The 14,080-nt window shown below is 38.4% G+C and overlaps 1 long non-coding RNA gene across 1 annotated transcript in view; it reads left to right on the top strand.

The window, feature by feature from the left end:
• The window catches only part of LOC144284329 (uncharacterized), a 48,731-nt gene that overhangs the window by 10,229 nt on the left and 24,422 nt on the right, over positions 1-14,080 (top strand). The window contains exons 2-4 of the long non-coding RNA XR_013352677.1: positions 814-900; positions 13,242-13,386; positions 13,657-13,883. This is a non-coding gene — a long non-coding RNA (uncharacterized LOC144284329). The remainder of the gene's footprint in view (positions 1-813; positions 901-13,241; positions 13,387-13,656; positions 13,884-14,080) is intronic.

Genomic DNA, 14,080 nt, shown 5'->3' with positions numbered 1-14,080 from the left:
AAATACACATATGTGATAACTTCATTCTTTGTACCCTGTGGAAAAGTGATTTTTGTTTTATTCCTCATGGTGTAGACGTTTTGTTTTATAATTATCAAGGAAGTAATCATGAAAATGGGAGGGGGAACCCCTTTCTTGTGTTATTCTTTCATTGCATTGCTGAAAGCAAATCTATTCCCCCTCTTTTCCAAAAGTCAGCTGGGTCTTATCAGCTTTGCAAAATGATGAATGAATGCCTTGTTCATTATTATTGCTTAAGTCATTCTTATTTATGCCAGTAATTCAAGGATTATGTTTTGATTGTTCTTGAGAGATGAAAACACTTTCTTGCTGATGAATAAACACTGCCACTTTTTAAATATTTGTATGCAAAATGTCTTTAAAGCCATTATGGAATGCTTTGCAAGAGCATTAGGAAGCTGTTTTTCGAAAGGCACTTTTTTTTCTCTACCTTTTCTTTCATGCTAAGCAGTCCAATTGAAAGGCCTTTCAGAGTTAACTTGTTGAAGCAATACCAGTGTTTTAGTGTAATGAATAACTTTTTATAGAGGACAATCACACACAATTCCACATGCCGGTATTTCTATTTCTGTGCACCACCAATGCGGGGATTCTGTGCTAGAATCTCTTTCTTTGAGAAGGCTGAGGCGATCAACACCCTGATTAACCTCTGATATTCACGTGGTGCTCTTGATCTTGAGGACTGCAGCAGTAACAAAGCGGTAATGGCAGCCATATGCTTCGGGTATTGTGGGTGCGGGTGACCCAGATGTGAACTCGGGGGTGACTGATGCTAACTGCTGTTCATTTCAGGTTTGGTCTGGAGATTACTGGTGAAGAGTCTGAGTTGCTACTTGACAGAAACGCCCTTGATGAAGATGGAAATGTCAGACACCTCTGGTGCGTGGCCATCTTGGACTCTTGGGACTCCTTTTCCACATTTTCTCACTGTGCAGTAGTCTCTTCTTGGTTTGTTTTTGTTTTTTTTTTGTTGTTGTTGTTGTTTGTTTTGGTTTGGTTTGGTTTTTTTCAGTACAGGGAATGGAGCCCTAGAAGAATTAGGATTATTTGAAATTTCTCTTTATTGATCTGTAGCTCACTTATTCATGTTTTATAAGCGAGAGGGATTTTCGGCCCAACAGTGTTGACCAAAAAAAGTGACATGTTTTAACGTCGATCCATGGCAGGTCATTTAAAAATATTTAATATCTCAACATCTGGAAAATGGCCATGATAGGGGGTAGTGTGACTGAAATGACAAAGAGAGTGTAAATCATGTTGCAGAGTTGGGAAGAAAGCTGCTGTGAGTGGCAGAAGTCAGACTATGGAGAGGAACTACCCCAATTCGTGCTGAAACGCTCCCGCACACACTGGCCTTTTACCTCCTCACTTACCTCCCAAGTACTATCCATTCACAAGGCTTCTTACCACTTCCTTCCAGTGGGGTACATCCTGGACAGTAGAGTGAGTACGTGGCTGTTGCCAGTGGTTGTGCTAAAGTCAGAGCAAGACCACTTTCCAGAACATTCCCAATCTGTATTCCTCTATCATGGAACCTCTTTTTATGGAGTTTACAGAGTAGTTCAAGGCTTAAGTATTTAAAATTTTGACCAATATTGACTGTTTTATTCCTGAAATATCTTAAAGGATATTGCAGTCCTAGGCATCTGATGTTTTGAGCTGTGACCACTGAAAAGTGGGCTCCTTCTTTCTAATGATACTTATTTTCTCCAGAGCAATTTTAAGAAATAACTGCCTTTATCCCATATACCTCCTGCCTGTAGCGTCCTCTGTCCTCCAAGTCTCAGGACTATACTCTTGAACCAAGACACCCATCCATAATTTCCTTTTAGTTCTTAATTACAGAGTAGACCATTACCAATCTGATTTGGTTTGAAGGGCTTGACAAGACACACCCTTCCAAAATTATTTTCCATCACATCTATCTTAGAGCCTGAATTTCTCATCTAAAGGCACCCAGTTCTTTGAGTCAGAAAGTACTGATTTGCAGAAGCTGTTAAGATACTGATATCACTGAGAAGGATAATACTTTGTCGGTCATTAATGCTTCATTTAGTATTTCCTTTTTTTTTAAGATTTTATTTATTTATTCATAGAGACATAGAGAATGAGACAGAGAGAGAGAGAGAGAGACAGGGAGAGGGAGAAGCAGGCCCCATGCAGGGAACCTGATGTGGGACTCAATCCCGGGTCTCCAGGATCACACCCCGGGCTTCAGGCGGCACTAAACCGCTGCGCCACCAGGGCTGCCCCATTTAGTATTTCCTAAAGTATATCTCTGAGAGGAACACTGGTTTCATTGGAATAGAACTCTTACCCTTAAAAAGGTTCCCATGGCCAAATAAGTTTGAGAAACTTATTAAATAAAGTTTCTGATTAAATATGGCTAAATAAATTCTTTTCCCAAAAGATTTCACATAGCCTTTAGTATTGCTAGCATGTGTCACAAACTTTGAAGAAAGAAAAACAGATCCTAAAACAAGTAGTTTATTTCAAAGATGGTCCCATGAAATACTGGTGAGGTATCAGGGAAATGAGCCAGAGAAGAGGAGAAAGCCAATATAGATGGGACGCATTAATGAGTGAGTTATTGGTGTGGGCATCTGGATGTTCTCCTGACAAGGACCTCTGGAAAACTGCATAGAACCCATCTCAAGGCTGTGCCAATTGAGGACAAGGAAGCTAGGGTAGACCTACCCATCAGCTCCCCCTGCCATTGGTTGATTGCTACTCTTGGCCTTGTAAACACTCTGGCTGTGCACCGAAGCTGCCAGAGTAAGCTTCCGGTCAGAATGTCCTCTGGCTGAGTCAGAGGTGCTTGCACTAGAAAGCCCTCAGTGTAAAAGGGAACCATGAGTGCTGAGGAGATACTTGTAGGCCTTATCCAAAGTGGGCATCTGCTGTAGTGGAATTTAGTCTATAGCATTGCTCTAACTTATTCAAGAGGCATCTTAGAGGCTAGTGTTCCACAGAAAATGATTTGGGAGTGGTGCCTTAGTTAGATAAGCTTAGATAAGTTAATCTTACTAAGTATTCTTTACCTTATAAAGTCAGGATCAGATGTTTGAGAGAATGAAGTGAAGGACAGGAGAGTTATTAAAAATAGGGGAGCCTATTGAGAAATAGAAACAGCAGCAGGGGGGGTTCCTGAATGCCCAGAAGGCAGGAGCATCAGGGCTCTTAGGCTGAGTCATTAGCGCCAGAGCAATGGGGTGAGGTGACAGTGTACGGTGGCCAACAAACGAGGTGGAGGGGTACTGAAGATAGAGTTGATGTGAGCCTGGCCTACTCCCTTCAATTTTAGGTGGGTACATTAATGACAGGAGACAGCTCTTTTAATTCTTTATATTCTTGATTCAGGTTACCAAATAACAGACTGTAACTTCATTATTAATATTAACAAATACCTCTACTTATCTGATATTTGACATGCCTTATCTCTTTATTATTCCCATTTCGCTTGTGAGAAAACTGATGTATAGAAAGTTTAAGTAACTTGCCCAGATTACATAAGCCCATGAGTGAACACTGCCAGTTAAACCCAGGACCCTCTGATTTGAAAATTCACAGGCTTTCTACTACTCCACATTGCAGCTCTGAATTATATAATAGCAAGAGTAGTTCCATTTAACAAGTATTTAAAATGTGCCCACATCATGCTAAGAACTTTACATGCGTTATTTCCTTTAATGGTAAAGGCTGTTTTTCTAAATTCTTCTTAAATTCACTGATTAATTGCTAACCGTCCAGCTCATCTGTCAGATAGGATGATCATATGAATTACTTGGTGGTGTGGGGTAAAAGCTCCTGGCCTGGGTTTTCAGGTAACTTGGGTGACAAGAGTTGTAGTTTGGACTTCCACTTGATAACTCCATGACCTTGATTAAGTCTTTTTCTTTCTTTCTTTCTTTCTTTTTTTTTTTTTTTTAAAGTAGGCTCCATGCCCAGTGTGGGTCTTAAACTCATGACCCCGACATCAAGAGTAATTCTCTACCGACTGAGCCAGCCAGGCACCCCCTTGGTCAAGTCTTTAACATTTTTTTGCTCTGATTATTTCATTTGTAAAATGAAAAGTTTAGGACAAAAGGTCTCCCAAGATTCTTTCTAGGTCTAAAGTTCTACTTGAAGCAGCTTACATTCTTATAAATATTAATAGAGATTCGAAGGGGACATCTAACATACTTAAAGAATGCTACAATAGTAACATGTTTTCCTGGCAGTTATGAAGAATTAACAAATCATAGAACTGAAATAAAGCATTTTAGAATCATCTGATTAAAATCAGTGTAATATATACACATATTGAGTATTTTCTGTTTTCAGTCAGCCAAGCATTTGTGAAATTGACAGTATTTCTCTTAGAGAAATTATTCTTTTTTAAAAATATTTTATTTATTTATTAATGAGAGACACACAGAGAGAGGCAGAGACACAGGCAGAGGGAGAAGCAGGCTCCATGCAGGGAGCCTGACATGGGACTCGATCCCAGGTCTCCAGGATCAGGCCCTGAGCCAAAGGCAGATGCTCAACCATTGAGTCACCCAGACATCCCTAGAGAAATTATTTCTTTGCTAAATTTGTCACAAATTCTGGGTATGTGATTGAGAACTTCATTTTTTAACATGTATTTAGAGAGAAAAGGAACATAGCTGTCAATTTAGGAGAAGGAAGAACTGTAGAAAACAGTACGTAGAATAGTTAACAGTGCCAGGAGTATTAAAAATAAAAAAATTCACTTGAGACTTGAGACTGTGTTTACTTCTTTGTGTGCTCCACCTTTAGAACCTAGTTTTTAAGGATGTACAGAAAAACTTCTTAGCCCAATTAAAATTAGTATGTTTTGTTTGTAATAGCATGTTTGAGGAAAAAAATGTGGCCAAAAAAAATGACCAAGTCCATTAAAAACAAATGGTAGAGACTTCCAGTTACAAAATAAGTCACAGAGATTAGAAGTACAGCATGGAGACCATAGTCCATAGTATTGTAATAACATTGTATGGTGACTACACTATCATGGTGAACAGTGAGTAGTGAATAGAATTATTGAATCACTGTGTTGTACGCCTGAAACTAATGTAACACTGTATGTCAACTATAGTTCAGTTTAAAACAAGGGTAGCCTTAGGACACCTGCGGGGCTCAGTAGTTGAGCCTTTGGCTCAGGTCATGTTCCCTGCAGGGAACCTGCTTCTCCCTCTGCCTGTGTCTCTGCCTCTCTCTCTCTCTCTCTCTCTCTCTCTCTCTGTATCTCTCATGAATGAATTAATTTTTAAAAAAACAAAAACAAAAACAAAACAATGGTAGCCTTTAGGACGTGCTCGCATCAATGTAATGCCCAAGGAACCAAGGGAATTGTTTCTCTAGGTTTATAACTTAGCTCAATCATTTCGGAAGCTGCTGTCCCACCAAGATACCATCTCCAAGAGTAGGATTCTCCTTCTGAAGTATATGTGTGGAGTTAAGGACCAGACTAACAGCCCTTGAGAAAATGGGACTGTGCAGACTTTATAAAAGCCTCCATTGACTCTGGGAGACACTGCAGTTGCCAGGTTGTCGTCTTCCAACCCTTGGCTGGAAGGGTTCACCCTTCATCCTTTCAGGTGAAGAGCCCTATATTAGTTTCCTGAGGCTGCTATAACAAGGTACCACAAACTGGGTGACGTAAAACAACAAAAGTTTGTTCTCTCATAATCTTGAAAGCTAGAGGTTCAGAATCATGGTATCTGCAGGGACACTCTCTCTGAGACTCTGAGTGGAATCCTACCTTGCTTCTTCCTAGCTTCTGCTGGGCCTGGCAGTCCTTGACATTCCTTGTCTTAGAGCTGCATCACCCCAGTCTCTGGATCTGTCATCACATGGTCTCCCTGTACATCTCTGTTTCCACATTTTTTCTTATGAGGAAACAAGTCAGAATGGATTAAGGACCAAAGTCTAAAAAGCCAATATGACCTTCTCTTAACCAACTCTAACTCAAACTAACCTATTTCCAAATAAGATCCTATTCTGGGGCTAGCGGATATAAGGACTTAGATATCTTAAGGGAAGGGATGCAGTTCAACACATAATAAACCCTCTTACAGATCTAATGTGTTCGGTTTCTTATAAATTTCACTGGGGGGAGGATACAAATAAGTTTGGATCAGTGCGTTGACTGACAATAGGAATAACAATAGCTAACACTTAACACCTGGTACTTGTCAGGCACTAAATATTAGCTCATTTTATTTTTACAACTCTATTAAAGACTTGGTGTGTAAGAAAACTACAGCATAGAAAGTGAGTTGCCCATTGTCACTCAGCAGTGGTGGAACCAGGACCAAATCCACACTGGCTGACTCCAGAGCCCACAAGACTAATAACTACCCTCCTCTGGACAGAAAGTAAGAGCAATGCTGTCTGCACTAACCAGCCGGGTTACATGTCGCAGCCACAGGTGCTTAATAGCAGCACATGAAATAAAAGAATCAAAGATTCCAAGGAAGTCATGTTTTCTGGTTACTTACTATCATTTAGACTTGAATCAAAGTCATGTGTTTCTAAGACTTAGTATTTTTTTTTAAAAAGTGAAAGCATCTCAAAAGTGATTTTTATATTGATTACATCTTTAAATGGCAATACTTTGCATATATCAGGTTACATAAGATATTAAAATTTTACCTTTTATTAAATCTTTTAAAAGGTACTAGAAAATTTTAAATTAACTTTTTTGCACATGCGTTGCAATTACGTGGTATTCTTGTTGGATAGTGTACAATCAGACAAATCTTTCTAATTAGAGTGGGCAACATAATGGAAAGAAGGAATTATTTAAGTCATTGGCTGAACACAGGTAAGTCAGTTCTTAAAGATTGTGCTTATTAGTTTCTCTATCTGTAAATGTGATAGAAAACCTAAACCTTCCTCACAAATTTAATTTCATTAACAAATAAAACAAAATTAATTATGGATTATTTTATCCAATGTTTACAGAAGACTAGATAATTATCTAATAAACCAGGAATTATATAAATAAATAGCTAATCTAGATTAAATATGAGTCCGAAGTATTTACTTACTTTCTTTTAGCGAATTGATGTGCTAACATTGAACTCCAGATACATAAAATATTTGTGTGGTATGGAGGTTCACTGTCATTTCTGGCTCTACAGTTTTATTTTAATAATGATCATTTACTTTAGTAGAGGTCTGTGAGGTGGCAAGGGCAGGTGATGTTCTCTCCCTTTTACAGATTTAAAAACAGAGAGGTTAAGATGTATATCTGGCATTCTTGGCTTTAAGGTCAATATTTTTCTCATTATACTTTCCAGGTAATGAAAATTATGCTTAAGTTTTAGACATGGCGATGTTTAGCTGTGAATGGAATGGAAGAGGGAAGTAGGTAAATGAGGTGAGGTTAGAGCCTCTATGCTTTTATTTGACATGACATGTGAATGTGTGTAGCCAATTTTGGCATACACTGGAATTTTGGAATCTTGACTCTGCAATTTGCTGAGACTGTGAAGGCATCTTCATGTGAATAAGTTCACAAAATATAGCTACTTAAAGAGGAGAAGAGGTTCAGATATTGCAAGAAATCCATGTTTTGGGGCCACTTGTTATTTTTTTAATTAGAAAAGCAGTACATTCTTACTGAAAATATCCAAATACTACAGAAGTGTATACAAAGTCAAGAGATGTGATGCCCTTACCATCTTCCCCCCAAATTCAGCTTCAAAAACAACCAGTTGATTATTAATTTTAATATGGAAGAAGCATGTACTTTAATTTCATGGTTCTGAATTTTTCATAATTTTTCAAAATTTCATAATTTTTCATAAGTTGGCATAGTATTCAGTTCATACTGAATATTATATTGAATAGAAAATATCCTTTAAAAATACTATAGGTATACAGTTTGTTGTTTATCCTTTATAGCCATATATTGGTTGTATGTGTATATCTCATATACCTTAAGGATGGCAGTTCTAAAATTATGTGTGATTTCCAAAAGAATTTTTTTTTTTTTTTTTTTTTTTTTTTGCAGAGACTAAAGGAAGTTATTTAGAACAGTGGTCTTTTTCAGAGACATTTGTTATAAAAATCCAATTTTTCTCATATCATAACTTCATTGTGTGCTGAGCATGGCTTATGATATAGTTTAGAAAGATTATCTATGTGGTCTTGTGAACATGGGAGAGTGCCCGTAAAAATTCTAGTGGATATTGGTTTTGTTGAGCTTTGTTTTGGATGGCAGAGAAATGGCATGACTTTAATATATTAATGATCCCTGGAAAAGAAATAATTAAGTCAGGATCATGATTAGAGTATAATTTCTTTATCATCATTAGCACTTTTACCTCAAGTCACTCAAAGTGGTAATTCAGACATGTTTATCCCACACTTAAACAAAAATTATAAATATATTTCTTCTTCATAAAAGTCACTTTTCTTATACTAAGGGATATTCTCTGTGAGTAAAGTAGGTTTGACCCTGAGGGGAGTCTCACAGCATAGTGAGTCATAAGATTTTCTCTGCTGGAGTGTGAGTCAGGAGAGTATTTGAGTCGAGTCACATGGGGAAACCACCGGTATCTTAGTATCATAATTAAGGAGATTCTGGAAATTTATTGACAAATTGTCTAATTCAGAATGTGTTATCTGAGAGCAAGAGGACAGTATTTGCAAGTCAAATGATAGAAGAATCTATTGTCAGACAATTAAAACATCTTCACTGAGACCTACCGAGCTAACCTTTGTGTGGTCTTGTTCTCAGATGGAAATGGTTCCTAGAGACAGTTGACAGCATGAATTTTGAGACGACACTAAATGTGTGTGGGAACTTGCAAAAACAAATCTAAAAAAAGATTTAGGATCAGGGTTTTCTTTGCCACTTTTTTACCATGATGGGGTGGGAGTGGGAGCTAGGGCCAGGGGTTGGGGGGAGGCTCCAGAGGGAAAGGTGACGTTAGAGATGCTGGTAGAAGTTAGTGCTGGTCAAGCCTGGGGTGAACAATGACACAGTGTTGTTGTGGGCTGCCTCCACGACTTAGATATTCTTCCCATGTCAGTATAATCACTACTGGGAGGTAGCTCGATTAAGGATTACCATATCATTAATAGTATCCATGACTTTTGTTCAAAGGCTACTTGTGCAATGTTGCCTTGTGGATGAAGCGCCGTAATCCTCTGAGCCGCAGCTGTAGAGAGGGAGGCTCCTTAGAGCCGCCCACACTGACTTCCCTGTCCTCTCGGATCAGTTCTAAAAAACAGACAGAAACAACAGTCAACTCAAAGCCAGAAAAAAGAAACATCCATTCTACATTTCCACATTCATCCCCAAGCTTCAATCCCTGCCAATGTCTCCCATTCATCTCTTCTCTAACATCCAGATCACCACTCGGATGGTGGCCAGATTAAAGGGGAACAATGCAGTTTTAAATGTAAAGTTTGCATCTAATTTTTTTCTTTGCATGAGAAAAAGCACATTGATTCTATGTGTCTGTCTAATGCTTAGCCTGTAGTTTGTCAGGTCTTTCTTATTTCCTTTGGCAACATGAGGCATGCTTGTGTCTCTCAACTGTCTAGGGTTTCAGTTTATCTGCTGAAGACACTTAACTTTGAAATTTGTATTTGAGTAGGAAATTATATACACGGTTAATAAACAATGGAGTTTAACTTCATTAGTGTTATTGCTGCTAAGAAACTTCTGCGTCCAATGGGACAGAGCACTGAGAGAAATCCAAAAGTAGAAGCTTGAAATCTCAGCAAATGCACTGGGATATTAGGAATTGGGTGGAAGAAAATAATCGAGTGAATCCCCGTTGGTAAAAGTGCAGGTGGTAGGCAAGAAAGAGTGGATGCAACCTTCGAACATGTTTCATTTCATAAAGCTCATCCCATCAAAAAAGGAGAAGGGGGAAATGTACCCTTATTTATTTGGCAGAGGAAAGTGTAAAAAGTAAAATGAAGCCTGCAGTTATGTCTCTAGCTTTATACTTTAATAATCACACTTTTACTGCAAATTAAAGGAAGTTCTGACTTGATTTATTCAGAATTATTTTGAAGGTTTTAATCTTTCATTCTTATCTCCTTCATTTAAAAATCAGCATTGCAGTATTTTATTTTAAAAATGGAACAACTCACCTAATTTTCCTAAGTTGTTTTTCAGAGGAATCTATAAAAAATATTTGGACTATTGCCTTTGGATCAAAATGTCCTAAAGTCTTTCTCATTGCCAAGAAAATTATTTTCTCTAAAGTACCTGGGAAAATTTACTTCTTTTATACCTGACTTAATAGTACAACTCTCTTTCCCCATCTCTCCCTTTTTCTCTGGCGTTGACATCCCAACTGTGCTGTAGTTCTAATGTTATCAACAGTTCTTTAAGAGGTATTTATTGGAATGGAAATTATATAAGCTTTCCTGACCGAAACACAGTTAAGTGTAGGAATTTTTACCTCGTGGACAGATGGAAAAATAAAGGAACAGTTCAGGCACTTCCTCAGGCCAAGAGTAGCCATTCAACAGAATTATTCATATTTGTCATAAAGATTTGACTGTACTCCTCAGAGACTCATAGAGAATCTCATAGAAATTCTCATAGAGAATTTAGATCTCTATGCAATGAACACATTTTCAGGGGATATTGTGTAGGGATAGTGCTGCTTAATCTTGTACGCAGTGTTTGCAGAACAGGAAGCCTGGGACAATATACTTCTAACTAAGGAAAACAATCCAGTTCTGATCTTTGGTCAAGATGCTGCCCAGTTCTAGTAGAGAAACTGGTACTTGCAAAAAGGCACAGACCACCACATCCACCCCTATTCCGGAAGTCACCTTTGTTGAACAGCAGGTGTTCAAGTAGACATTCCTTAAATTAGAGTTCTTTTTAAAAGGCGCGTTATTCTAACATGGATTTAAAATAATAATAAAAATAATTTTAAAAAATAGCATGTGAGGAAAGCATTTGTAGAAGGTAGGAATTAGCCAAGAGAAGAAAAAGCGAATGGTGTTCCAAGCAGACATTAACATAGGCAAAGGTTATTGTATTAAAATGTGATGCCCATTTCTGTGAATGTAAATCACATTTCAGTCTTTCATTCATTAAATGTTATAAAGAAGTTAGAAGATTAGGCAGGATTTTTGTAGTAATAGAGAAATCTTGTAAAATTGACACACTGCTAAGACAGGACTTTTTTAAATATATATACAACAGAGTTGATGCTCAGCATTACAGGGTAATAATACTTATTCCTCATTCTTGATGTTTCTTTCCATGTGAAGTGAGCTCCACTAACAACATTCTCAGCTTTTCTCTGCCCTTCTTATTTTCTACTCCTCAGAAATAGAAGAGTGACTTTTCAGATTAGGTTTGTGGAAGAGCCACTGTCCACAGGGTGTATGCATGGTAGACTGCTCCATGCCAAAAGTTTTATGGGAGTCTGCTCTTACAGGGAGAAAGCTGCCATTTTTAGCACTATGATGAGGTGGTAAGTTGGGGATACAGTATTAGAAAGGTCATTGTTGCCATATTATCCAAGAGTTCTATCAGTAATAAAACTGATCCATAATATACTCTTATCTCTCAGTTCCAGGCTCAGGTGCTACAAGCAGAGGTGTTATTTATTGAACTCCCCTTGAGCAACAATATCTATGGCTTAGGTACTCTATATTGGTGGTTCTCAAACTGTGGTCTGAGGACCTGTAGGAGTCCTTGAGATCCTTTCAGAGACCAGGGTTGGGAGGTGAGGTCAAACTTTTCATAATAATAGTAAGATGTTTTTTGCCTTTTTCACTCTCATTCTGCCAAGTGTAAAGTGGAGTTTCCGGAGGCTTACATGATGTGTGTAATAAATATATATATAAATATACGTATATATATACATATATATGTATAAAATATATACATATGTGTGTATATATTTATATAAAATATAAAAGTATTATATAAAAATATAAAACATAAAATATAAATTTAAAAGTGTGTGTATATATATATATACACACACATTTTATATATATAAAATCTCACATAAATCAAGACTTTTAGGGGGCCCTCACTCATTTTAAGAGTATAGAGGAGTTCTTGGAATGAAAGTTTGAAAATTGCTGCTCTAAACCATAATGGCAAGAGAAATGCTCTTGCCTAAAGCTAGAAGCTTCTGGGTGGCTCTGTTATAGAAATGTGTAAGAGACCTCTGGAGATAGCTTGCTTCATTCAAATAGAGGGGGAAAAAAAAGGATTGGGAGCTCTGTGATTTTAGACATTTCCATTTATCCAATTCAAGAATGGAATAGATGAATTCATATTTCAGTATTCATTCAAAGTCTTCTCTTACTGGGTACTGTTTCCCGGTAGGTTCGCATATGAGCAATTCCATCACTGTCTTCTAGAAGCTCACAGTCAAGTAGGGGAAACATACCAATGCAGAGACAGTGGTGATAGGGAATGGCAGGTCTACCTGGTGTGCTGCAGAAACATAGAGGGGTACTTAATCCAGGGAGCAAAGAGAGGGCTGAGCACTCTAAACAGGGTCTTGAAGACACATGAGAATTAGCCTGCAGAAGAAAAGGTGTTCCAAGCAGAGACACTAAAATATCCAAAGACCTAAAGCAATGTTTTTCAAACATTTGATTCAGACCCCTTAGCAGCTCATGAAATAAATGTAATGTATCATGACCAGCGTAGAAAAAAAAAAAAAAACAGAATGGAAAATATCAGAGTGTACCTCACACAGTATGGATAGGTATTCCTTTATGAAACTACCCTCCCCCATTTGTGTGTGTGTATGTGTGTGTGTGTGTGTGTATACAGTTCAGTGGATTCTGATAAATGGATGCCACTATCACAGTTAAAACCCCATAGCACACTGCCTGCACTCTTTGTGGTCAACCCCACGCAACCACTGATCTTTCCTCTGTTCCCATAATTTACTGACTCTAGAATTTGTCCGTATGATTTTAAAAATAATAATATGTTAGTGTACAGATTAATATGGAACAATTAATTAAATGAGGAGCAGCCACAGGCTGTTTGGTGGGAATCACTTCTTACTTTGCAACTTGTGTTAATGTCTGCCTGGTTAGTTCTTACTGATGAACTGAAGGGATTTCAGAGAGATTTAGAATTCCAGGAACTTAAGGTATGTCTTTATTTTATTTTTTAAAAGATTTTATTTATTTATTTATTTATTTATTCATTCATTCATTCATTCATTCATTCATTCATTCATAAGAGACAGAGAGAGAGAGAGGCAGAGACACAGGCAGAGGAAGAAGCAGGCTCCATACAGGGAGCCGGATGCGGGACTCAATCCCGGGACTCCAGGATCACGTCCTGAGCTGAAGGCACGTGCTAAACCACTGAGCCACCCAGGGATACCCAAGGTATGTCTTAAAAAAAAAAAGATTTTATTTATTTATTTGTTTGAGAGAGAGAGAGAGAGAGCATGAGCAATGGGGGTTGAGGGGGGATGGGCAGAGGGGCAAGCCGACTTCCTGACACAGGGCTCAATCCCAGAACCCAGAGATCATGACCTGAGCTGAAGTCAGATGTTTAACTGAGCCACCTTGGGACCCCAAAATGTCTTGTGAGAGGACTTTAGGTTCTCAAAACTTCAAAGTAAACAATTCTCCTTTGACCTGTCTGCCCAACAGCTTCTCAGCCACATTTTCTAATTTCCAGACCCCTAATGGTTGCTTCAGCTTGGGCAAGTTAGGGGTGCTGACCAGAGCGATCACATCCTGAGCTTTAGACTATATTGAAGACATCTAAACAACCCCAAAGTGGAAGGACTTTGTGAGCGCTTTCTTTCCCACATACAAATGCACCCCATTGGATAAGCTTGGGATGTGTTTCTCTCAGCCAGAGCAGATATCTGCAGGTATGTGTATCAGGTATGCCTATTAAAATATTAGGAAAGGGGTGCCTGGGTGGCTCAGTTCATTAAGCATCTGGCTTCAGCTCAAGTCGCAATCTCAGGGTCCTGGGATGGGGTCCCTGCATCAGGCTCCCTGCTCAGCGGGGAGTCTGCTTCTCCCTCTGACCCTCCCTCCCACTCATGTACTCTCACTCACTCAC

This window comes from Canis aureus, chromosome 15, assembly GCF_053574225.1.
Source record: "Canis aureus isolate CA01 chromosome 15, VMU_Caureus_v.1.0, whole genome shotgun sequence".
Classification (NCBI taxonomy): Eukaryota; Metazoa; Chordata; class Mammalia; order Carnivora; family Canidae; genus Canis; species Canis aureus.
The sequence above is the reverse complement of the archived record's forward strand: the minus strand, read 5'-3'. Positions and strand labels throughout refer to the sequence as shown.